This window comes from Ochotona princeps, chromosome 27, assembly GCF_030435755.1.
Source record: "Ochotona princeps isolate mOchPri1 chromosome 27, mOchPri1.hap1, whole genome shotgun sequence".
In the NCBI taxonomy this organism is placed as follows: Eukaryota; Metazoa; Chordata; class Mammalia; order Lagomorpha; family Ochotonidae; genus Ochotona; species Ochotona princeps.
In genome coordinates, this window is record NC_080858.1 from 17745918 (window position 1) to 17772683 (window position 26766).

Below are 26766 nucleotides of genomic sequence, written 5' to 3' on the forward strand. Positions count from 1 at the left end.
CCCAAAGCCTTGGGACGCTGCACCTGTGTGGGAGACACGGAAGAGCTCCTGGCTCCTGGCTTCAGATTGGCTCAGCTCCAGCCATTGTGGTCACTTGGGGAGTGAACCATCGAACAGAAGATCTTCCTCTCTGTTTCTCCTCCTCTCTTTATATCTGCCTTTCAATAAAAATAAATCTTTTTTTTTAAAGGTGTTACTCTTATACCAAAAGTGTTCCATTGCAATTTTTTGTGGCTTATCTATGTTGAGGGTGTTGAAGATAAATGTTATTAACTGTAATATTTAAGGTGGTCAAAGGTATCTGTAATTTGGGCTTTTTTTAAAAAACAAAATGCATTCGTGTGTGTGTGTATGTATGTATGTATTTAAGAACTATTTGAAATTACTTTTTTGGCAGTGTCTGATTTATTACTCCAGAATATGTGAATATCAGAAAATTTCTCCATCTACTGAAACTCTTTTTAAGTATGTAATTAGAACAATTCTTTTTATTTTTCATCTTGTGAATGATTAAGAGCCTTGTTAATGGGAATAAATACCCAGGAAGCTTGATTTTTTTTTTTTTTTTTATTTTTTTTATTTTTTTTATTTCCCAACCCCCTCCGCCCCACGGCAGCGGCCACCGCCGAGCTAGGAAGCTTGATTTTTATAGCCTCTCAGTTTTATAACAAATGATAAAAGCCATGTACAGTGGAAAACCCCTTCTTTTGTCTACCAACGGTCCCAACTGAAAGACCTAAGTGATGACTGTGGCAGATGAATGTCATCTTAGATGAGGCCAGTGGCTATATCATTACAGAATGTATGATGTTAATTTGAAGAGTTAAAAGTGTAATTTGGGGGGATTCTGTTTACCAAGTATTGGCAGTATGGCATCCATTTGCCAGGAAAATTAAATTAATAGAATTTTTAACAAAAGCCTCTATGAAAACAGTGAAGCCTTTAATTTTAGATATGGCTTTAATTTATTCATTAAAATAAGTACTTTGGCTTCTGATAAACATTTTCTGAAAGAAAATATTCTTTTGCTAATGCTGCCCTGTCTAGCAGAAGCAGGGATTTACCTAGAGAGTTCCGTCAGTGAGGTGCTGGAAGAGACATGAGGAAGACTGGTCTGGCCTCGGTCACTAAGGAAGTCACACTTGTCAGCATCTCTTGATTAGCTACTCGTTTTAAGCAAAAGATAAAACAAAACAAAACTGCCTTGTTTTTTGAAAACTGTGAAGTTCTTCAACTGGAGGTCTACCACACTAGTATGTCATTTTCTTTCTTTTTTTTAAAGATTTATTTATTTTATTGGGAAGGCAGATACACAGAGAGAAGGAGAGACAGAGAAAGATTCTCCATTCGCTGGTTCACTCCGCAGGTGACTGCAGTGGTTAGAGCTGAGTAGATCCAAAACCAGGAACATCTTCCAGATCTTGAACGTGCATTCAGGGTCCCAGGGCTTTGGGCGGTCGTTGACTGCTTTCCCAGGCTACAGGCAAGAATTGGAAGGGAAGTGGAGCAGCTGGGACAAGAACTGGCACCCATATGGGATCTCAGAGCGTTCAAGGTGAGGACTTTAGGCACTAGGCTACTGCACCGGGCCTTAGCATGTCATTTTCCTAGGCTAAAGGACAAAAGCATAATTAGAAGAGGGGCAGAGTCCAGTGGACGGCCCTTCGTGACCATTTTCCCCACAGTTGCTGACCTGCCTTACTTGCTGCACCCACGCTATGCTGTTTGGCTGCTTTAACAGGGTAGTTGGGAGAAGGAAGATGTTGTCTTGTAGCAGTTCTTTGTATCTTTATAGAGTGAAAGGTTGGAAGGGACACAGCAAGAGAGATCTGATGTCGTTCCTTTCATTTTGAAAATTGTATTTTTTAAAAAACTCACATAGGTAACTTTCACCATCGTAGCTAATGTTTAATTAAATTTATTTGCTTATTTGAAAGAGTTGGAGCAAGGGAGGGAGGGAGAAAAAGAGAGAGATGTAGAGCTCTTTCATCACCTTGTTTATTTCCCCAGAAAGCTGCAACATCCAGGGCAGAGCCGGGCTGAAACCAGGAGCCTGCAGTTTTTCCAGGTCTCTGTGTGGATGGCAGGAGCCCAAACAGTTGGGCCCTCTTGCACTGCTTTTCCTAGTTAATCAGCAGGGGCTGGATTCCAGTGGCCATGAGCATACCAGCATTGCAGGCAGAAGCTTTACCCAATATTCTGTAGCTGCCCACTAACCATTTCTGAATGTCCAGTTCAGGATTGTTAACTGTATTTATATTGTTGTGGAATAGATATCTAGAACTCTTTAATTTTGCAGAACTGAAACCTTATAACCATTAAACAGTTCTGTTTTCGCCTCTGTCTTCATGTGACCATCATTCTACGTGCTATTCCTGTGAATTTGGATATTCCAGTTATTTCATGCACATGGTAAAGTTAAGCACTATCTGTCTTTTCTTTTAAGATGTATTTACTTCTGTTGTAAAGTCAGATATATAGAGAAGAAGAGACAGAGAGGAAGATCTGTCCGATGATTCACTGCCCAAATGGCTACGATGGCCAGAGCTGAGCCAATCTGAAGCCAGGGGCCAGGAGCTTCTTCTGGGTCTCCCATGTGGGTGCGGGGACCCCAGGTATTGGGCCGTTCTCGACTGCCTTCCCAGGCCACAGGCAGGGAGCTGGATGGGAAGCAGGGCCACCAGGATCAGAACCGGTGACCATATGGGATCCCAGCGCATTCAAGGCGAGGATTTTAGCTGCTAGGCCACGTTGCTGGGCCCCTATCTGTCAGTTTTTTTAAAAAAAATTTTATTGGAAAGTCAGATATACAGAGAGAAGGAGAGACAGAAAGGAGGATCTGCTGTCCTTTGATTCACTCCCCAAGTGGCCGCAACAGTTGGAGCTGAGCTGATCCAAAGCTAGGAGCCAGGAGCCTCTTTTTGAGTCTCCCACACAGATGCAGGGTCCCAAGACTTTGGGCCGTCCTCGACTGCTTTCCCAGGCCACAAGCAGGGAGCTGGAAAGGAAGCGGGGTTGCCGGGGTTAGAACTGGTGCCCAAATGGGATTGCAGTGCATGTGAGGCGAGGACTTTAGCCGCTAGGCTACTCTGCTGGCCTTGCAGCTGTCAGCTTTGATTGCCTTATTTTACTTAGCATCATGTCTTCAGGATTCATCTGTGTTGTAACATGTGACAGGATTTCCTTTCTTTCTGAAGTTGACTACTATTCTGTTGTATGTAAATACCGCATTTTAAAAATTCATTCATGCGTGGATCGGCATTTGGGTTGTTTCCACCTCTTGGCTGTTGTGAATACTGCTGATATAGAAATGTATCTACAATGTTTCTTTGAGACTCTGCTTTCAGTTTTTTTTTTTTTTTTTGGACCCATCTCAGAAGTTGGATTGTTGGATCTTACAGTAGTTCTACTTTTAGTTTTCTTAGGAACCTCAGTACTGTTTTTTTGTAGCAGTTGTACCACTTTGCATTCTCACCAAATTGCTCAAAGTTCCGGGTTCCCTGCTTCCTTGATAATGTGTGTATTTTCTGTTTGTTTTTCTACGGTGGCCGTCCTGGTGGATGTGAGGAAGTCTTTGTGGCTTTGATGTGCGCTTCTCCAGTGCTTGGTGATAATCATGTCTCCATAGAGTTATGGCTGTTTGTATATCGTGTTGGAGAAACATTCAAGTCCTTGCCTGTTTTTAGATTGGCTTACCGGGTTTTTATTGTTGGGATTGTAGGATGCCTTATTTGATTTTTTAAATATTTATTTCTTGGCCTGCTGCGGTAGCCTAGTGGCTAAGGTCCTTGCCTTGCATGTGCTGTGATCCCATATGAGTTCTAGTTGGTATCCCAGCTGCTCCACTTCCCTTCCAGCTCCCTGCCTGTGGCCTGGGAAAGCAGTTGAGGATGGCCCAGGACCTTGGGGCCCTGCACCTGCATGGGAGACCTGGAAGAAGCTCCTGGCTCTGACTTTGGATCAGCTTAGCTCTGGCCGTTACAGGCACTTGGGGAGTAAGTTAACGTATAGAGGATCTTCCTTTCTGTCTCTCCTCTCTGTAAATCTGACTTTCCAAGAAAAAAATGAATCTTTCAAAAAAGATTTGTTTATTTGAAAAGAAGAGTCAAAGAGAGGCAGTGGGATAGAGATGTTTCATCTGCTGGTTCACTCCCCCACCCCAAGTGGCTGCAGTGGCCATAGGTGGGCTAGTTCAGAGCCGGAGTCTGGAACGTCTGAGTCTATCACGTGGGTGTTCGGGCCCAAGCATTTGGGCATATTCCACTGCCTTCCCAGACATAGTAGCAGGAAGCTGTATTGAAAGTAGAGTGTATGGAGCTTAAACCCATGCCTGTGTGGGATGTCAACACTGAGGCAATGGCTTTACTGCCTGTACCTTACCTGCCAGCCCCAGGGATGCCTTATTTTAAAATTATGAAACAGCAACCTAAAACTATTCAAAGGTCTGATATGGGGTACTTCAGGGATATATAAAACAAATGGGATGAATAGCTGTGGAAGGTTCAGAGTAGCCTCTGCCATCATTAGCTGTTGTCACCATAGCCTGCGTTAGTGGAGCGCTTTGTCCTTGGGAGATTTGGAGAAAGGGCTCAGGTTTGTTTTCCTCCTCATCACCCCCTCTTCCTGCTCATCTGTCAACTGGGAGGATGAACTAGATTTTGGCGATTTCTTCTAGGTATAAAACTTCTGAGTTTTGAAAGTGTGGCCTTTTGCCACCCGACCTCGAGCACCTAAACTTTTCTTGGCACCTCAGTACTCACTTACTCTGCCACCAAAGCATCCCTGTGGCCAGCTAATGGCTGGTCAGTTGCTCTTCCCCAAGTCTTTGTTGACTCTAGAGAATCTAGATGTGAAGTCACTGTTCCGTTATGGTGTTGGAGTCTCATGTCAAATCACCTAGTGTTTAGTGTTGAGTTTTCTAACTGGTGCTATATGTCTTACAGCAGGTGCGTGGAGTGGCAGAGCTTGTGCTTTATGTATCTCATGTATATATGGGATGTATTAGCCTCTGTTTCTTAGATATCATGCCTATAACATGAAGTGTATATAAAAAATAAATTAAAAACTACAAAGAAAAAAATGAAAACATGAAGTGTATATATATCATATCATGAGATATATCTCATTGCATGATATATATAGGAAATAGAAGTTAAGAGGTTCACATGGTGATGTGATTGTTGTTTTAAATACATACAGCAACCAATCCAAATTCATTTGTGTGGGGTTTGTGTTTTAAATGATTTATTTGAGATAGACAGGGCTCACATCCGCTGGCTCAGTCTCCGGGTGCTTGCCGTGTCTGGCCTTGGTCTAGGTGGGAGCCAGAAGCCAGGGCCAGGAGCTCATTCCAGGTACCTCGGGTGGTGACAGGAACCCAGCTGCCGTGGTCATTGCTGCTGCTTCCAGGGTTTGCATTTTTGGGAAGTTGGCATTAGAAGTGAGAGCTGGGACCAGAGGCTGGGTTCTGTGATGAGGAGTGTGATCATTTCAACTAGTAGGCGAAATGCCTTCCCCAAGCTTGATTTTTTTTTTTTAAAGATTTATTTTATTTTTATTACAAAGTCAGATATACTGAGAGGAGGAGAGATAGAGAGGAAGTGGAGCTGCCAGGATTAGAACCAGCGGCCATATGGGATCAAGGCGAGGACCTTAGCCACTAGGCCACGCTGCCGAGCCCGATTTTTTTTTTTTTAAGTATCAAATGGCAAGTTTAAAGACGTATTGTCCATCTGCTTGTCCATGGCTCTCCCATAGAAGATAGTGATAAGTAAGAGGTGGAAATGGAAGTGGGCTTATGACAAAGTTCAACTGTCATAAGAACTCCCACATACCTTGTTGGAGTACCTGGGTTTGAGACCCAGCTCTGCTCCTAACTTCATCTTCCTACTATTGAGGCCACAGGGAACGGTGCAGGTAGTTGGGGCACTGCTTTCTATATGAGAGACCTGGGTCAAGTTCCTGGCTGCTGTGGCTTGGCCTGCCCTGGGAAGTTATAATCAGTTGAGGAGTAAACCAGTTCACTCTATGCCTTTTTAATAAATGAATAAAAATCTGTACAAATTAAAGCAAGAATTAGTTTTGTGGTTGAAATTAAAAGGAGAGACAGAAAGGAAGATCTTCTGTCTGCTGATTCACTCCCCAAGTGGCCGCAATGGCCAGAGCTGAACCGATCCAAAGCCAGGAGCCTCTTCCACGTGGGTGCAGGGTCCCTCCCAAGGCTTTGGGCCATCCCTGACTATTTTCCCAGGCCATAAGCAAGGAGCTGAAAGGGAAGCACGGCTGCCGGGATGAGAACCAGCGCCCATATGGGATCCTGGCACATGCTAGGTGAGGAATTTAGCTGCTAGGCTACTGAACCAGGCCTCAGATAATCAGTCTTTAAGGACTTTAATTTCGTGGAATTATATATTATTGCCTTATGCTGCTCTGTAACTTCAAATACTCTCATGTTAGGGCCCAGCGCTGCCACACAATCATATCAGACTAACACATGTTAGTGCTTGCCATAAAAATGAACATCTCTAGTCCAGCGTTGTCTTTGTGCTTGACCATCTGTCATTTATGTTGCTTTCTGGCTTGTTACCCAATCCTGACGTAACACCATCATTCTCTTCTGTGCAAAATACTAAATACAGGTGGGTGTGCATAGGGAAGGCACTGCCGGGGCCTGAGGCTACCTATGAGAACTATACTGTGGGAAGGAGCCAAAATGCACGGAGTCTTCTAGCTCATTCTTGGCATATGTTGTAGTCAGGCCAAGGATTGAAATGTAGTTGGAGGCACTGTGGCAGTCATTAGTGTTCTCTCATCCTGGAGCACTCACACCAGCCAGGGTGGGTCCAAGTGACAATGTCATTGGAAAACGTGGGTGCCCTCCATCAACATCCAACTCACTGATCGTAAGTTGGTCATGTAGTTATGAAGAAAAAAAAAAATCCAACCAGAGGAACACAGGTAAAGGGATAAGTTGGAACTGTCATGCAGGTGGTAGTAGAACAGGATTCATACTAAAACAGTGTAATTTTTCTTCTTCAAACGACAGCAGTCATATATATATATATATATAACAAAGAACTCTCAGGTTTTCATTATGCATTTACAGTACATGGGACATGGACATGCATGAATTACGTGATAATTTCACTTCTGTTTTCTAAAATATGTGATGTTACTTTATAATACAAGCTTTATATCTTCTTTTGATTGCTTCAGAATCCACATGTTAAACATTAGAGTTTATTGTATGATTTGATTATCATTTCTCTAATTGTGTTTAGTGGGGAGACGTTTGCTTGGAGATAGAACTCAAGCTGTCATATGGTTTGGGGAAAATAATTTTAAAAAATCATTAGATTTCATTTTCCATGTATCCTCTTAACCCACTGTTAGAGAAACTTAAGATTTGATCATGATTTGGGTGATAATAAGCAAAGACTTTTTTTAAAAAGACTTATTTATTTTTATTACAAAGTCAGATATACAGAGAGGAGAAGAGAGAGAGAGGAAGATCTTCCATCCGGTGATTCACTCCCCAAGTGAGCCGCAATGGCTGGTGCTGTGCCATTCCAGAGCCAGGAGCCAGGAACCTCCTCTAGGTCTCCCGTGTGGGTGCAGGGTCCCAAAGCATTGGGCCATCCTCGACTGCTTTCCCAGGCCACAAGCAGGGAGCTGGATGGAAGTGGAGCTGCCGGAATTAGAACCGGCACCCATATGGGATCCCAGTGCGTTCAGGGCGAGGACTTGAGCTGCTAAGCCACGCTGCCGGGCCCGATAATAAGCAAAGACTTTTAAGTAAGTGGAAAAGATGCATGAAAATGTTTTGTTAGTGTTAAACTAGTATAATTCACATCAACTGTAAAATAGAGAGCAATCCCAACACTATTTCAGTAGATGCAGACATAAGCATTTGTTGAAATCTAATTCCTGTTAATGATAAAACCTCATAGCAACCAAAATAGAAAGGGATTTCCTACATGTAACAAAGATATCTGTAACAATAGTGTATCAGAAAAAAAAAAAAAAACCACAAAATGAGATACTGAAAACTGTTTTTCTGAAACTGGGAGCAGGAGAAGAATGCCTCCCACTGCTGCCTGACCTTGTGTTAGAGTCTGGCCAGTGCAGGGAGCGGATGGACAACAGGTGAAAGGCGTGGGTAGGAGAGGAAAAAGGTCTGATAGGATTGTGTGACCAGAACAAACAGGCAAGCAAACAAAATCTCAGAAAAGTATTGGAATTAAAAGTAAGATCGGTGGTGAAAGACCAGGTCGTTTGCTCCCAGGTTTGAGAACAAGGCAGGGATGCCCAGTCACCAGTCCTGCTTGCTGGTTCTGGCCAGTGTCGTAAGGCAAGGAAGAGCCAGTGAACACTTGGACTGTGAAGAAATACAACAGTTCCTCTTCACAAGTGACATGATTGTCTACATAGAACTTTCTGAGGAATGTTTTGAGCAAATTACAAAAACTAGAGAGTTAAAAAATTACAGGATATAAGGTTAATATTGCAAAAAATCAGTTGTATTCTTGTATATTAGCAATGAGCAATTATAGTTTCAAAATATAAAAAAATTGCTATATTAAAAAATGCTTGGGAGTAAATCTGAATAACAAAATAGATCAGAATAAGAAGAGAATTACAACACACCGATAAGACCTACCAAATAAATATAATTAATATGTGTCCATATAATATTCATGAAATGGGAGACTTAATATTGCCTCAGTGTGTGTTATTTCAAAATTGGTCTATATATTTAATACAACACCAATCAAAATCCCATTAGGATTTTTGTAGATATCAACAAGCTGTACTGTAATTTATATGAAAAGGCAAAAAGTAATAGCAATAATTCTAGGATAAAAATGAACAGCAAGGTTGGTAAGGAGTCACACATTTTAGAATTTGTGGTATTAGAGTCGTAGAACAGGATAGAGCCCACGTTTAGGTCCACAAAAATATGCTCAACTGGATTTTTAAATAATTGTGAAATGCACATGTTTGCATGCGTGGTGTAGTTCAGTAGTGTTAAACACATTCATATTTTTGTGTATCCAGTTCAGAACTTTATCTTTCTCACCAAGCAGCTCCCTCACTCACTCTAGGTTTGCTGAGCAACGCCATCCTATCTTTGTCCCTGCATGTTTGACTGCTCCAGTTACCTCATCCAAGAGGAATCCTGTGATATATGTCCTTTTGTTATGGCTTATTTCACTTAGTGTAATGATTCCATGGTTCATTCATGTTATAGCCTGTGTCAGAATTTTCTTTCTAATGTTTCATTTTCTGAGTTGTGGATACTACCATCATGAAGATAGGTGTACAAATATGTCTGTGAGATCCTGCTGAAATTTCTTTTGGATATATACCCAAAAGGTTTCTGTGTGTGTTTTAACTTTTTGAGGCTTCCGTACTGTTTACTACAGCAGTTTCATCATTTTATAGTTTAACCAGCAGTGCACATGAATTCTGATTATTCCATATCTTCCCCAATGCTTGTTACTTTGTTTTTGGTTATACTAGTGGCCATCCTAATCCATCCTAATGGATATGAGATCTTGATTGATTTTTATCAAAGGTGCAAAAACAGTTCATTGGAGAATAGTCTTTTGGACATTTGGAGAATGGTCTTTTGAGACTGTTAGATATCCATATGTAAAAAAGAGTCTCAACTTTTATATATTACACAAAAATTAACTGAGAATGGATTATTGTGGGACAGGCATTTTGTCTAGTAAATACACCAGTTAAAACCCACCCTATATCAAAAAACCTTTGGTTGTTTCCAGCTCCTGACTCCAGCTTCTTGCTATTACCGATCTTGAGATAGCTAGACTAATTGGGTTCCTACCACCCACGTGGGAGACCTAGGTTGAGTTCCTGGCCCCTTGCCCTAGCGGGGCCAAACCTTAACCATTGCCAGTATTTAGGAAGTGAGCTGATGAGAGCTCTCTGTCTCTATTTACCTCTTACATTTTAAGAAAGGATCACTGACCTAAATATAATACATAAAATCGTAACTTTTTAGAAAAAAAAAAGAGTTGAAACTCTTTGTGACTTGCATTAGGCATAGAATTTTAAAATATGTCCACCAAGAGCATGGTTCAGAAGAGAAAAACTTGAGCTCAGCATGGTGGTCTGGTGGCTGTAGTCCTTTCCTTGCACGCACCGCAGTCCCATATGGGCTGTTCCTGTCCTGGCAGCTCCACTTCCCTTCTGGCTCCCTGCTTGTGGCCTGGGTAAACAGTTGAGGACAGCCCAAAGCCTTGGGTCCCTGCACCCACGTGGAGACCTGGAGAAGGTTCCAGGCTTCAGATTGGCTCAGTTCTGACCATTGCGGCCACTTGGGGAGTGAACCAGCAGATGGAGATCTTTGTCTCTTCTTTCTGTGCATCTGACTTTCCAAAAAAAAAAAAAGTATCTAAAAGAAAAAAACAAAGAGAAACTCACTACATTGGGCTTATAAAAATTAAGAATTTTTGCTCTAAGATCAAGTTATGAGAGAGGAAAGATAAGTTGCAGGCTGGGAGAAAATATTTCTAAGTTACATATGTAGCAAAGCACTTGAATCCAAAATATATAAAGTACTCATAAAACTCAACAATATGTGTATAGGAAGAATTAAGAGCCAAAGATATTAAGAAGCTTCATTACAGGGCCCAGCGTGATAGTGTAGTGGGTTAAGGTCCTCACCTTGAACGCTCCGGAATCCCATATGGGCACTGGTTCTAATCCCGGCAAACTCCACTTCCCATCCAGCTCCCTGCTTGTGGCCTGGGAAAGCAGTCGAGGATGGCCCAAAGCTTTGGGACCCTGTATCTGGGTGGGAGACCCGGGAAGAAGTTCCTGGCTCCTGGCTTCTGATTGGCACAGCACCAGCCATTGCATCACTTGGGGAGTGAATCATCGGACTGAAGATCTTCCTCTCTCTCCTCCTCTCTGTACATCTGCCTTTCCAATAAAATAAAACTTTAAAAAAAAAAAAAGAAACTTCATTACAATTGATATACTGAGGTCAGAGAATACAGGAAACTGCTCCTTAGTTATGAGGGAAATGCAAGTTGAGATCACAGTTAGATAACAGTAACATCTTTAAAATGGCAAAAGAAAAAAACCTTGATAATTCATATTAGAATTAGAATAGAACACCCGTATGTTGCTGGTGGGAGTGGAAAATGATAGGGCCTATTTGGGTAACAGTATGCCAATTTCTTATAAAGCTAAATCTACCCTTATAAATGTTCTTCAACTGGTGAATGAATATAAGACTGGTGTATCCCTATGGTGTAATATGACAATAAAAAGGAACAAATTGTTGGTTGCTGCAGCAATCTGGATGAATCATAAAGTCATTATGTTGAATGAAAGAAACCACTCAATAGGTCATATACTGTATGATTCCATTGAAGTCATCCTCTAGAAAGGCAAAACTGTAGGACTGGGGGACAGATCTGTGACTGCTGGGGTTTGTACCTAGGGAGAAGCTGTTGATTACAAGGAGTAGCATGAGGGGACTTTTTTTTTTTAATTTACTTTCATTGGAAAATCAGACATACAGAGAGGAGGAGAGACAGAGAGGAAGATCTTCCATCCAATGATTCACTCCCCAAGCGACCGCAAGGGCTGGAGCTAAGCCAATCCGAAGCCAGGAGCTTCTTCCGGGTCTCCCACGCGGATGCAGGGTCCCAAAGCTTTGGGTCGTCCTCGACTGCTTTCCCAGGCCACAAGCAGGGAGCTGGATGGGAAGTGGAGTTTGCCGGGTTTAGAACCGGCACCCATATGGGATTCCGGAGCGTTCAAAATGAGAACTTTAGCTACTAGGCCACCGAGCCGGGCTAATGAGGGTATTTTATTGGGCTGATTGAAATATTTGTATTTTGATTGTCGTGTTGGTTACAGTATGCTATCCATTTGACCAAAACCTACAGAACTTTACAGCAAAGGTAAGAATTTTACTTTGTATGAATTAAAAATAATAAAAGTAAATTCAGCAACTGGTATTGGATACCAGGTCAGTATAAAAAATGTGTATTTTTGTATAATATTAATAATCAGAAAAAGAAATTTTTAGAAAAATGGTCTTCATAACAGCATCAAAAATATCAAAACCTAAGGATAAGTTCTTTTTTTTTTTTTTTTTTTTAAAGATTTTATTATTATTGGAAAGCCGGATATACAGAGAGGAGGAGAGACAGAGAGGAAGATCCTCCATCCGATGTTTTACTCCCCAAGTGAGCCGCAACGGGCCGGTACGCGCCGATCCAAAGCCGGGAACCAGGAACCTCTTCCGGGTCTCCCACGAGGGTGCAGGGTCCCAAAGCTTTGGGCCATCCTCGACTGCTTTCCCAGGCCACAAGCAGAGAGTTGGATGGGAAGTGGAGCTGCCAGGATTAGAACCAGCGCCCATATGGGATCCCGGGGCTTTCAAGGCGAGGACTTTAGCCGCTAGGCCACGCTGCCGGGCCCAGGATAAGTTCTTTAAAACTTTTATTCATTTTTATCTTATTTGAGAGGCAGAAAATAAGAAGAGAGCTTGAATGACATTTTTCGTCTCTCCCCAAATGCCTCCAGCATCTGGGAGTGGTCCAAGTCAGGAGCCTGAGCTCAGTCCATGGCATGTGGTGGAGGGGCCCAACCCCACACGCCGTTGGCGCCAGCTCACTCTGTGTGCTGGTGGGAAGCTGGATTCAGAACTGAAGTGCAGCCCTTGATGTCGGATTCCGCTGCTGCGCCCAAATGCCCACCTGCCTTGGAGTGCATCTAATGAAAGATACCAAGTCCTTTACGTTCTAGAATTTGATTCTAAAATTTATATGGCAATGCAAATCACAAGAAAAACAATTCACTGCATTTGGTTTCCACTATAAAATAAATATGTGAATGGAATAGACTCTTGAGACACTGATATGAGTGTGAAAATACCTGGTTTATGATTATAATGTCATGGCAGCTCAGACAGGATTGTCCGTGCTTCTGGGTCAATTGCGTATCCATAAAAACAAAACAAAAAATTTTGACCTTTATCTTACATTGTATACAAAAGTAAATTATAGGTCAGTTGTAAATCTATTTGTGAAGGATTCAAAAAAAATAGATCTTTTAAATATGTTGACCACATTAGTCTTAAAAATGTTGCCTAAAATCTAGTGAATTACCATTAAAAAATGACCAGTTAAGCCAAAACAGAAAACAAGTGTAAGTACCAAGTATCAGCCAGGAAGTAGAACAAACAGAATTCTCATGCAGCGCTGATGGATTATAAACTGGTGCAACTACTTTGGTAGCTGTTTTTGCTTGGTTGTATGTGTTTTATTTAATAAACTGTTTTACATGTCTATCTTGGCTGTGTTCTCCCCCTCCTGGCCTTGGTGCACCATTCTGGAAGCTTGCAGATTCCTGGGTGCAGATTTTACTTACCTTATTTTGTCTCAGGTTGTGTTCTCCAGAGGTACCTGAGCAAAAGGCCTTGCGCTGTATAGCTTCCCCAAAACTGTTGTTTCAGTGAAAGAATCACAGGTTAGATCTGCTGTATAGGTGATAGCTGAATGAGCATTTTTCAATCTAGTGCTTCCTCTGTTTTATCCATAGCTACACTATGGATAAAAATTCCTGACTCTGGTTAAGTATTTTATTTTTTTAGAGAACTGTTCTCCAAATGCTAAGACAGGTGTGTGTGTGCTTTATTTAATGTAATATAGACTTTGGCTGGAGCCCCAAATCTTGGTTCCATCATCATTTTACCTAAACATAGTTTTACAGGATTCGATCAAAGGGAGGAATTCTAAGGATTATATGCTCTTGTGTTGGGAGATTCCTAGGTGGAAGTAGTTATTTATACACAGATGAACCCTGAGCTCTTTGGTGTCTCATTCCACTCTTTATACATTTATGTCTAAAAAAATGGTAAAGAAAGATTTGAAACCATGCTGTTTAAACCATAAACTGTTTTATTAGCTCCTAGTGGGATTTGATGTCATTGTGGTATCTTTTTTTTTTTTCTTCCCCTGCGCATTGTGGTATCTTGTGGGTATCGTATGAGAATTGTGCTCATTTGTTTTTTAGGATTTGCTTTATGTGACAGGCAGAGTGACACAGCAGTAGAAACAGTGGCAGAGATCTGGGTCATTCTCCACATGGCCACAGTGAATTCATGGGCTCTGAACTCCATCCCTGTCTCCCACGTGGGTGTCAGAAACTCAGTCATTGGACCATCTTCCAGTGCTTTCGTAGGCACGTTAGTGAACTGGATTGAAAATGGAACAGTCAGGACTGAGCTGTGCTGTTGCCGTAGGCAATGGCTTAACGTGCTGTGCCACAATGCTGGTTCCTTGTTTGTTATCATTGATGCTGTATAGACTGTGATACTGGTGAACTTGATCTGTTACCTAAACATATACTTGAGGGCAGACATTGAATCTGGCACAATTGAGACACCACAGGAGGCACCTGTGTCTCATATTGGAGTACCGGGATTTGATACCTGGCTGTTGCCTGACTCATTTCCTGTTAGTGCAGACCCTGTGAGGTAGTTATTGCATTGTGCCACCCGTGTGGGAGATCTTGATGGCACTTCTAGTTCCTAGCTTTAACTTGGGTGAGTCCTGTTAGCACTGTTGAGAACCAGTGGATATACTCTTTGAGGTTCTCAAAAACAAACAAAAATAAAACACACACAAAAAACCCAGGTATGCACATCTCCAGATTTGAAGCATGTATTGTAGAATATACACTTAAGTATGTCAAATGAATCAGAATATGTGTCATTGCTTTCTCTTAGACTTCGTCTTGCGAGTGGCCTGTCGCATGTGAGCCTTGCTTGGAGGAGGGCAAACGATCCACCTCCACCTGTCGGGGGGAAAACAGTGCTGCCGGTTTCTCCTCTCCGACTCTGGTTTCCTGCTCCGAGTTCTCCTGAGATGCTTAGCAGCTCTCCAGGTAATTTTCATCTGCAGTCAGGGTTCAGAAATGCTGTCTGAGTCTTAGCCAAAGTTGTCTGCCTTTAATCTTGTACTGTGCTATTCCGTTTTTAGTGAATACTGCACTTTACAGAATATAGTTCTTTTCTGTACTTTGATTATCTTACTGTAAATAAGTTTTTACTTCCAGGGTTCTTCATTCTTCATCATTGTTGTGCTGGGGCCATGCCTCACCACCTCCTGGCACTCTATTTTTTACCTGGCATTTCACCTGTAACATCTTGGCAGATTGGTATTGTGGTGAGGTCATTTCTTTTCAGAGCCACGTACATCAAGTGTTTAAAAAAACTGCATTATTTCTCATCTTGTGAAATCTTTTGAATCTGTTTTCTAAGTATTTTATGTATTGAAATTTGCAAGCTGTCTGCTGAACCCTCTCCAGTTGTGGAAGGTATACTGTTCTCTAGAAGCTCCGCTAATGAATTGTGTAACTTTATCAAATATTGAACGTTTTGTAAAAGGGCCATTATTAACCTACCAGAAGGCACGCACTAGACCAAATGGAAGTCATCCTCCAGGAGATACTGATTGTCTCTGGCTGGCTACCCATTCCTTCTCTTGCCATTAGTTTCAGTTCAACTGCAGCTTTTGCTTACAGTTTACAGGTGAGAGACATTGCAAGTGAGCAGGTCTTGACAATTGATTAAATGTGACCCTTGAAAATAGAATCAGTGTCTTTAGGATGATACTTTTTAATCTTGTCTGAGTCTGTGAGTTTCCTGGAACATTTTTCAATATGCAACTTTATTTCTATCTTAGACCCAAGAATCTATCTCTAGAGGTGGTGTCTGTCCAATCCCTAAATAATTCAAATAATCACACCACACTAGGAATTATGCTGCACAAAGTTGAACATAGTTGGTGCTTGGTAAATAACATGTTTCGTCCATTAATCCACTTATTTCTTCTTTCTGGAGTTTTACTCCAGAAAGAAATTTAGCCAAGGTACACAACTCCATAATTACAGGGACGAACACTGTTTATAAGAGGAGAAAAAAGAAAAACCTGGATGTGTATCATACCATACTTAAAGGAGCTCTCTCAGTATCTGACTCTTAGTGCAACATGATACTTAAATGTGCTGGTAGCAAATGGTCATCTGTTTCTGTTGAACATGTTTGAGAATCTGTGCAGTTTGGCATTAAACAGTGTAGCTTTGTGAGTGTTCCTAGGATCTATGCCATGGATTATGAGTTAGGTGAAATGATGAAAATAGATTTTTTGGTATTTAAGGCATTGAGTTTTCTTAACAGACAAGTGTTTGGTCTGCTTTATATTAAATTTCACTTGTGACAAACATTCTATGTGTAATGATGCTTACAATTTTATTTTTTAAAAATTAAGATTTATTTGAAAGTTACAGAGGGAATGTATAAATCACTCACACACACAAAGAGAAAGAATTCTTCCATCTGTGGTTCACCCCTTTAGATGTCTGCAGTGACCAGGCCCAAACTAGGAACCAGGAACTCCAACTTGATCTCCCACTTGGGTGGCAGGGTCCCAAGTAAGTGGACTGTCCTGTGCTGCTGTTCCAGGTCATTAGCAGGGAGTTGTACGTGAAGTGGAACAGCAGGGACACAAACTGGTGCCCATATGGGATACTGGTTTCACGGGCAGTGCCTTTACCTGCTGTGCCTTTGTGCTTACAATTTTAATTTTGAATATGGGGTCTTTTTTTTAATGAACAGTTACCATTGAAGAAGGAACATTGACCTAGTAGCCTCACTGACATAAGAAAGTATCATTACATTTGAAAATTTTGTGGTTTTTTTTTTTTTCACCAAGAAGTTGTTGGATGAACCTACTGTGCCATTTCTTCTTTTTTTTTTCTTGAATATTCATTTATTCATTAATTACATTGCATTACATGACACAATTTCATAGGTACTGGGATTCCCCCCCCCTTCACCCCAAACCCTTCCCCCATCATGAATTCCTTCACCTTGATGCATAACCACAGCTCAAGTTCCGTTGAGATTCCCTAATTAAAAGTTTACACCATACAGAGTCCAGCATCCCACTTGTCCAGTTCAAGTTCAACGGCCTCTTAGGGAGGCCCTCTCAGGTTTGTAGGCAGAGCCAGCAGAGCGTCACCTCGATCAATTAGAAGCTCCAACATATCATCAGCAACAGTCCAGGTATGATGAGGCTGGTGCAGAGTCCACTGATTGACATAGTCCGTCTTAGGGTTTCCCCTTGTCCAGTTTTCCGCTGCAAGCATAAAGCTGAGGTGGTTGATTCATCTACTCCATTTTCCATCTTTTTTTGATTAATGCTTTGATTCCTCCATTTTGTTCAGGGGAATCCCCCTAAAAAAAACTGAGGCATTCCCAGTCCAGGCTCCTACATGTACTACTAGTAAGCACAGTGCCCGCCACCGTCCATCACTCCGATCAGCTGAATTACTATTTTGGAAGTGTTACTAGAGAAAGGAGGAGAACTAGAAAGTGAAAGAGAGAGAGTGAAATATCACTTTCAGCTGCTATTGAATCAGCAGATGGTCCCAATGTCCAGGGCTGGGCCAGGCTAAAGCCAGGAGCCAGGAGTGTCTGCCAGGTCTCCCACATTGGTAGCAGGGGCTCAGGCACTTGGGCCATCTTCTGTTTCTTTTCCCAGGCCGTTATCAGGGAGCTGAATAGTGGAAGTAGAGCAGCCAAGGTATGAACTGGAGCTCAGAAGGGATTCAGAAGCCATTCAGATGGCTGCTTTACCTGCATCGCTGGGCGCTCTATTATGCCCTTCAGTTTGAGGCCAGTGTCCTGTGCCTGGGTGGCTCCTGACCACAGCTTCCTGTTAACGTACACTCTGGGAAGCAGTTGTGAGGGCTCAGATGGTTGAGGTCATGCCACTCATATATAGGAGACTTGGGTTGAGTTCCTGGCTCTTCAGCTTGACCCAGCCCATCCTCAGCCATTGTGAATATTTAGGGAGTGAACTAGCAGATGGGAGTTGTCACTCTGCCTTTCAAATAATTAGGAGACCTCACTTTGGTTTATGATTCATGCAAAGTAACTTTTTAAAAATGTATTTAAAACTTATGTGTGGCAGCGCGTGTACACACGTGCATGGTGGTGGAGCGAGGCAGACGCTTTCCATCTGCATCTGCACTTCACTCCGGTTCACACTGGCTATTTGTAACCCGCCCCCAGCTGATGCTGGGGGCTGGAAATGCCATCAGGGTCTCTTCATGTGGGTGGCAGCGACCCACCCACCTGAGCTGCCTCTGAGGATCTGCATTGACAGGAAGCTGGAGTCAGGAGCCGGAGCTGGGGATTAAATCCAACCACTCTGATGTGGGATGTGAGCACATTAATCACTAGGCTGAAACATCTCCCCAATGTTTCTTTTAAGATTTCCTTTATTTTTTATTGGAAAGTCAGGTATACAGAGGAGGAGAGACAGAGAGGAAGATCTTCTGTCCGATGCTTCACTCCACAAGTGGCTGCAATCGCCGGAGCAGCGCTGATTGAAGCCATGAATGAGCTTCTTCCAGGTCTCCCACACGCGTGCAGGCTTCCATAGCATTGGGCTGTCCTCAACTGCTGTCCTAGGCTGCAAGCAGGGAGCTGGATGGGAAGCAGGGCTGCCAGGATTAGAACTGGCGCCCATATGGGATCCCTGCACATGTGTGCAAGGCGAGGACTTTAGCCACTAGGATACCATGCCAGGCCCCCTCCCAGTTTATCTTCTTAGCTGACTCCAAGACCCACCCCTCAGGACTTTGTGGTCTACATCTTTCTTCCTCTAAACAGTATATGCATGATATGAATTTTGGCTGAAAATACATATGCTTGAGTTTTATGTGTCAAAGTTTTCCATATATTATAATGAGAAACTTGTAAATTACGTAAAATAGTGCCCAATTCAGAATCTCTCTCCTTATATTCTGCTTTAATTAAGCTTTTAATTGTGCCTATTTATTTTTATTTATATAGACAACAAATTTCCTGTGTTTCATATATTCAGTTTTTTTTTAAGATTTATTTATTGTTACTGCAAAGTCAGACATATACAGAGAGGAAGATCTTCTGTCTGGTGATTCACTCTGCATGTGACCGCAGTGGGCGGAACTGCACCAATCCAAAGTCAAGAGCTAGGAACTTCTTCCGGGTCTCCCACACGCGTGCAGGGTTCCATAGCATTGGGCCGTCCTCAACTGCTGTCCTAGGCTGCAAGCAGGGAGCTGGATGGGAAGCAGGGCTGCCAGGATTAGAACTGGCGCCCATATGGGATCCCTGCACATGTGTGCAAGTAGTTGGATTTAATCTCCCAGCTCCACTTCCCATCCAGCTCCCTGCTTGTGGCCTGGGAAAGCAATCGAGCATGGCCCAAAGCCTTGGGACCCTACACCCGCGTGGGAGACTCAGAAGAGGTTCCTGGTTCCCAGCTTCGAATGGGCGCAGCACCGGCCATGGCGCTCACCTGGGGAGTGAATCATTGGACGGAAGATCTTCCTCTCTGTCTCTCCTCCCCTCTGTGTATCTGACTTTGTAATGAAAGTAAGTAAATCTTTCAAAAAAAAAAAAAAAAAGAATCAGCATCCATATAGGATCTCGGTGCGTTCAAGGGGAGGACTTCAGCGCTAGGCCACGGCGCTGGGCCCCATGCATTCTGTTTTATGAGCATGATGATATTTCCCATCTTACCCTTCCTCCCTTACTGGCACCCTCTCTCCCTGTTTTCTGTCTTATTTTTCTTTTTAATTTTTACAATTACTAACTCTAAATTTACTTTGTAATCTCAAGCTTAGTTGCCAAATCTTGAAGTTTATAAACAGTGAGCTGATGAGTAAACTTTGAACTTGTACAGAACTTGTATATTTTCCTTTGTCAGTTTGAGTTAGAGACAATACAGTGTTGAGGTATTTTCTGTTATTGTGATAGACAGCCATCTTCATAGACAGCTTCTGTAGAAAGTCAGTTGCTTGGGAAGGGTCTGTTTGGTCCAAGCGTAGTGCTGTGGGGTTAACCCAGCACAAGTCTCTTAGTTCTTCCTTTTGGCATCAGATTTTCGGGTTCCCACTCTGGGCTGAGTCTGTCATTAGGAAGTTAAACCCTGTGGGCTATCACTAGTAAAATCTCCTTCCTATCATTTTTTTCCCAGATTTGAATCTGTTCTAAATGAAACTCTGATACAGTAATGTTTTGCTATTTCCATGAAATTTACAGTGATTTAGATTCCCTCAGACTTACAGGAGACTAGCAAGCCTCTTCTCTTCACCAGCCTCTTTTGTTACTGGCTGTTATAATCCGTGTTGTATTCTGCAAAATCATTGTGCAACTTTTTGCCTTCTGTCTTTGTCCATGTTTTCCTCTGGAGTTCTCCTCTCTTCTCTGGCAGTTCATGTCCCTTCTAAATCCTTAAAAATCCCCTTGGACTCCATACCTTTCAAGGAACTCTCCTCTGACTTCGTGTATGCCCCACTAGTATGTTATCTGTTTGTATTTATTCATAATGTCATTTTCAGCTATTGACCGAACTAATATCAGAAGCTTGCCATCCATTCTATTTTCTGTTATATTAGTTTAGAAACCTAATGACTTAAACCGTAAAGGACGTTGGCAGTTTTCTAAGTGTGAAGTTGAGACTTGGGCAGTAAGTTGTTTGCTGCAGCATGTGGCATACCTTATCCTGAATGGCATCACACCTAGGATTTATAGAGGGCAAAGTATACTGCTATGCAAAGATGATGGAAGGACCTGTGTGAAAACAGGAAAAAAAAAAAGCAAAACACAGGAATAGCAAATTGAAGTACACCCTCTCAAACTTTCATTGTGGAACAGATGTTTTGTGGGAAATACTTGTTTACTTTTTGGTGGAGGGACTCATTGGTATTTATTTTGTGCTGTGGGATATCATCCATTCCTGTTTATTTTGCAATTCAGTTTGTGTGGGAAACACTTTCCAAAAATTAAGTTATCAAGAGCTAAGGGACTTACAATTATTTCACATTTTCCTCTTTGGCTTTTCGTATTTCTCTTTGAAGTTCCTCTGGATCAGGTTTGTGTTTAACTGAGAGCATGACCCCCTCTTGGCTGAGGCTAGTGGGGCAAGCGAGTGGGCAGGGCAGGTTCCCTCTGTCTCAGGGGTCAGTGCTAATTCCCAGGCCAGACCTTGGAGGAAGCCAGCCTTACCCACCTGTAAACAAGTTATGGTTGCCTGCAGAGTCGTTCAGATCTTGTGCACTTTTTTTTTTAAGATTGATTTATTTTTATTACAAAGTCAGATATATATAGAGGAGGAGAGACAGAGAGGAAGATCTTCCGTCCGATGATTCACTCCCTAAGTGAGCCGCAACGGCCGGTGCTGTGCCGATCCGAAGCCGGGAACCAGGAACCTCTTCCAGGTCTCCCATGCAGGTGCAGGGTCCCAAAGCGTCGGGCCATGCTCGACTGCTTTCCTAGGCCACAAGCAGGGAGCTGGATGAGAGGTGGAGCTGCCGGGATTAGAACTGGTGTCCATGTAGGATCCCAGCGCATTCAAGGCAAGGATTTAGCTGCTAGGCCATGGCACTGGGCCTTTGTACACTTTCTATATAATCATACATAAAATTCATGAGAATTTGGGTCTCTGTGGTCTCCTTAGAGGTCTCAGTGCCAGTTCCTAAATCATTAAAGGCTAATGTAAATGCAGGATACTGAATTAATATTCTTCACTTGATATAACCAACCAAATGCAAAGTACCAAGTGGGAAAAATACTACTTATGTCCTTCAAAATAACCTTTTATTTTTAGAAAGGAGTACTAGTTTTGGTCATAATAATGGAGAAAGGTGGCCCTCAAGAGGCGGGGGAGAGGGAGTCTGTGGGGAGGTGGCCTGTAAGAACACGAGAAGGGCACAGAAACTACAGGTGGATGATGTGACGGCCCTGAGTCACCGGGAAAAGAGGGAAAGTAGCAAGTGGGACTGGTAACTAGGGGATGACCACAGAGGACATCGGACCCCTGTCCCTGGCTCTCTTCCAACCCCTTGTGATGCTGTGGTTGACCCAGATCCTGGCCGAATCACTCTGGCTCTCACCTGGTGGTGCCGTATCCTGCCTTTACTAACTCACACTGCAGAAGGAGAGGTGTGAGGATAGGTGGAGTGGCTTAAATCAGCACTGTCTAGGACCTGGAGTGAGTGGGCAGGGATGCTGTGGCTACCGCATCCTCCTCTGGCTTGCTCTCTGGTCTCCTTACTGGGCAGGGACTTTCACGTACAGGGAAACGGGAGGCGATGTTTCAGGAAAGTCCTCCAAGTCCCCTATCACAAGAAGAAGTAATTGGGAGCAGTTGCCTTGCAGTTGGCGGAGCCCTGGCCTTGGAGTCACTTGCTTTGATGTGTGTCTTGTAGAGTATAATGGCCCTGTAACATGACTGCTTACTGATCAGAGCGGCCCTGATTCTTAATGAAAACCTACCACACACAGACAGTAGTGTGTTTATATTCTTATAGTGAAATAATCCTTAGATGTGAGTGATCACTGAATTCCTCATTTGACAAGTAGTGAGAACACAGGATAGAGAATTTCAGCTTACCAAGTATGTGCAGTTTTAGCATTTCAGTGGAGTAGCTGAATTAGAAACGAGATCTTCTAGGTTTTATTTTGTTTTAAACATTATACCAATAAAACCTGACTTGTTTCTGAGTTCTTTGAATTCACTTTTTGGCCTCCAGTAGCAAAGAAACTGTGTGAGCCTGGGTTTCAACTGGTTAGTGCAGAGAGATTGAGTGCAAGAAGCCTGTGGTGAGGCTTTCGCAACTGCAGAATTTGCAGCTCCTGCATTTAGTGTTAGCCGAGCAAGGGGCCTGCAGCTACCCCTGGGCCTGGCTGTGGCCCATTTTTGAGGCCTCTGGAGTTATTTTTAGCCCCGAGAGCCTTGGAAGCAGGTGTGGTCTGAGCTTGAAGGCCACGCCTGGAATGTGTTCGCCCAGAATAGTGAGGAAGCCTCCTGTGTACTTTGTTAGAGAAATTTACACTTTTTCAGAAAGGAATAAAATGTTGCATTTGTGATGCTTTATGTAAATTTATTTTGGAAACTTAAATTGGAACACATTTTAAGAATATTAGGAAATTAAGGTAAATTTTTAAAAGATCTGTGAATTCTTCGTACGTGGAAGAAATCTTTTGTATTGAGTCATATCCCAGCTAACCTGTTTAAAGACCCCGTATGATTTAAATTTTCTCACATTATCCATCCCCCCAAACATTGTTATTTAAATAAGTTGTTTTGAAGCCCTTTTATGAAGGCCAGCTCAGCTTCTACCTTCAGGGCAAACGTCTGTGTCCATATATTGTGTTTGTTCATCTTTCCCTGTCCACACCCAAACTCCTCTTAACAGTCCTGATAAGGAGCCCAGCAGGGCCTGGTACTCGGACCTAGCCTATGTGTATGTCATGCCCTTTTCCAATAGCTCTCATACTCCAAGGTTATGGAAAGGAATACAATAATCGTGTAAGTTACACAGTATTACATTTCGTCGATAGCCATCTGTGTGTTTGCATGTGTGTGCTTATTTGAGGTTCTATTTTACCTAGCTGCTGTGACATGGTTTTAATCTCTTCATACATCTGACTGTCCTTGGTTGTGGAGAAGTGTGTGTTAGTGCCACTGGTTTTATATGTTTCATCCAGTACTGTTTGAAGGTTCATTGTGTTACTTAGCTAATGCCCTACTTCCACATGTAGACTTTTCCCAGTGTTTTTCATATGTCTTTTTTTTAAGATTTATTTATTTTTATTACAAAGTCAGATATATAGAGAGGAGGAGATACAGAGAGGAAGATCTTCCGTCCGATGATTCACTCCCCAAGGTGCCACAACGACCGGTGCTGTGCCGATCCAGAGCCAGGAACCAGGAACTTCGTCTAGGTCTCCCATGTGGGTGCAGGATCCCAAGGCATTGGACCGTCCTCTCCTGCTTTCCCAGGCCACAAGCAGGGAGCTGGATGGGAAGTGGAGCTGCTGGGATTAGAACTGGCACCCATATGGCATCCTGGTGCATTCAAGGCGAGGACTTTAACTGCTAGGCCACGGTGCCGGGCCCCAGTGTTTTTCATATGTGTCTTAACTGAAAGGTAAAACAATTTCTTGTAAGGCATTTGGAAATTATCCTCCGGAGAATATAGTTGGGCATTCTAGTTTAGTATGAAGCAATTCAGAAATGTATAAAATTCTGCTATAAGCTTGAGCCTGAGAGTTTGTAGGCAGGATGCTTGTTGTCAGTAATTTCTAATTGTATTCCTTTGCTTGCTCCTCCAGCTCTCTGGTCCACTGGGGAAAAACTGTCAGAGCCCCTGTCGCTTTAGACTGTTCCAAATCATCCAAACGCTTGCCCAGTTCTTAATACCCTTAGTTACTTAGCTTTATGTCCGCAGGTATCGTCCATGCAGGGGAGTGTGCTTCTCATTTTTTTGTGGGATTAGGTAGACAAAGCATTGTGCATGTGTATAGATAAAAGTTATAAACTTTCATTGTTATTACCAACTACTTGAATAAAGCTATCTAACACATAAAATCTTTGTCTTAAGTATTTGATCTACCTTCTGGCAAGAACATCTTGAAAATATTTCCCCCCCTTTATTTGAAAAGCAAAGTTAGAGTAATGTAGAACTACAGGGAGAAGTCTTCTGTCTATTGGTTCACTCCCCACATGACTGCAGTGGCCATTGCTGGGCCAGGCAGAAGCCAGGAGCCTGAATATGTGTCTGGGTCTCCCACGTAGTGACAGGGGCCCAAGCACTTGGACCATACCCCACTGCTTTCCCAAGCACATCAGCAGGGAACTGGGTTGGAAGCGAAGCAGTCAGAACTTAAAACAGTGTTCGTACGGGATGGCATCACAGGTACCATTCTTATATGCCCCCTTATTTGCCTGCTTTTTACCCTTAGAACCTGTCATTGTCCATTATACAAAATGCTTTGCTTTTTTTTTTCTGTTTTTGTTCATTATGTGTGTCTCATTTCTAAGTTACAAACTGCTGAATAGCAAGAAGTATTATTGTCTGGTTAACTTGTAAACTGGCAAGAATCCATTTATAATTATGAATTTTAATGATTTTCATTGACTTGCATTTTCTTAGTGCCTGGCACATACTGGGTGCCCAGTAGTTGCCTGAAGGAGTTAACCAGGGTCTGGCGGATGGCCAAGAAAACCAGGATGTGCAACTTCGTCCCCATCTGACCTCTGTCTGGCTCATCCTAGATCTCTTCCCCTATCTCCAGCTTCCCTTTATTATAAATATCCTAAAATATTTTTTGCTCAACTTTCAGATTAAGTCACCCCCTGGCCACATTTCCTGTTGCCTGGCAGCTCCTTCCAGGAATCCTTCCATTCCTGCTCCCTCTAGACAGTTTTTAAACCTAGACCCCAACCCTGTGTTCTCAGGCAGGGTGCCAGGAAAACACATGATATGAAGAAGGGCAGATGAGTTTGGGGGAGGGCAGGTACACTGGTGGCAGAGAGAAGTGGGGAAGGGAGGTTTTGAGGAGGAGGGCTCAGGTGAGCTGGGGAGGGGGGCGCTGCTGGAACAGATGAGCAGGAGCGGGAAGCGACACTCAAGGAAGGTGCGGATGTTCCTTGAGCTAATACCAAGAGCGAAAGCTTCTCACCAGGAACCCAGGCTGTAATTAGTCTTTAGAGGATGGCTGCTCTTCCAGCCACTGCCTGCAGGTCTTGAGATATTAAGTGAACAGCCTGCACATCTGGTTGGGCGGCCACTTTGATCAATGCTGTGTGTCATGACAGGTGACTGGGTGTAACCGTGCTGTCTCCCCACCTAATGCTGTTCTACACTTGATCAAAAGGCCAGCAAGTGATCCGCTATTCTAGTCAGTATAGCTTCATGCTGTTTCATGTTTGCTATAGCTTCTTACAACATGATCTTCAATTTTTGAATAAGGAAATATGGTCGAGACTTTAATAGGCAACTGAGTGTGTAACATTTATTACCATCTTGATTTTCATGTTTTTTTTCATTGAATGCATTTATCATATACCAAAGCTCAGAATTTTTATCAGATTATGTTGCCTCACAGTATGTGAGGTCAAGTTGCTGTAAATCACTAAAATTCAGATGTCAGAAGCCTAGGGTATTCTTCCTTGTTTCCACACTGCATAGCCTACTATTTTTGCTTTTGATCAGTTTGGTTGTTATGAATGCTGGTTTTTAGGGCTCTTCTGAAAAGCTGTGTTAGGGTATATTGCTGCCTGCTCAGTTTAGTTGGATGATAGAAAATGCAGGTCTGTCTCTGGCTCATGGATCGATCGCATGGTGGAATCATTTTGTCCAAGAGGCTTTTGTGTTTTCCTCACCCATGCATTGGTTATTCAGTGGTGTGCTTTTCGACTCCATGGTGCTGTAAATTTTTTGTTTTAACTTCATACCTGTGTTGACCTTGTTTCGTGGCTTCTCATTTAAGGGAATGTATAGTGATGGCGTCATAGAGACTGTTACCTTCAGATGTGAAGATACAATGCAGTGTGCATCCCTACTTCCAAATAAGAGATGGACTCCCAATGAAACTGTTGCACATATCTAGACAGTGGGACACTGGATTGTCTGATATTGTCTGTACCAGCAGTGTCAGAACACACTTACGTGGCAGACTGATGGACTTAGGACTACTTATGACGGACTATACTATTGTAATAATATGGGAAAAATAGGCCAGAGGTGGGAATTTGGGGGTGGGTGGGGAAATTCCAGACACTATGGAATTGTACCATAAAAAAAATGTTAAAAATTTCAGTTCTGACTTGTAGTTATATAAAGTGAACTTCAACCTGATTCTATCCTTTCCAT

The 26766-nt window shown here is 42.7% G+C and overlaps 1 protein-coding gene across 2 annotated transcripts in view; it reads left to right on the top strand.

Moving 5' to 3' along the window:
* Positions 1-26766, top strand: part of DUSP16 (dual specificity phosphatase 16) — a 75064-nt gene that overhangs the window by 12867 nt on the left and 35431 nt on the right. Inside the window, exon 1 of one of the 2 annotated variants that reach the window (XM_058655890.1) lies at positions 14794-14934. The exons of the other annotated variant lie outside the window; for it this stretch is intronic. The gene's annotated coding sequence lies outside the window, so the exon portion shown is untranslated. Of the gene's footprint in view, positions 1-14793; positions 14935-26766 lie in introns of those variants that run through there. 2 annotated transcript variants of the gene reach the window in all.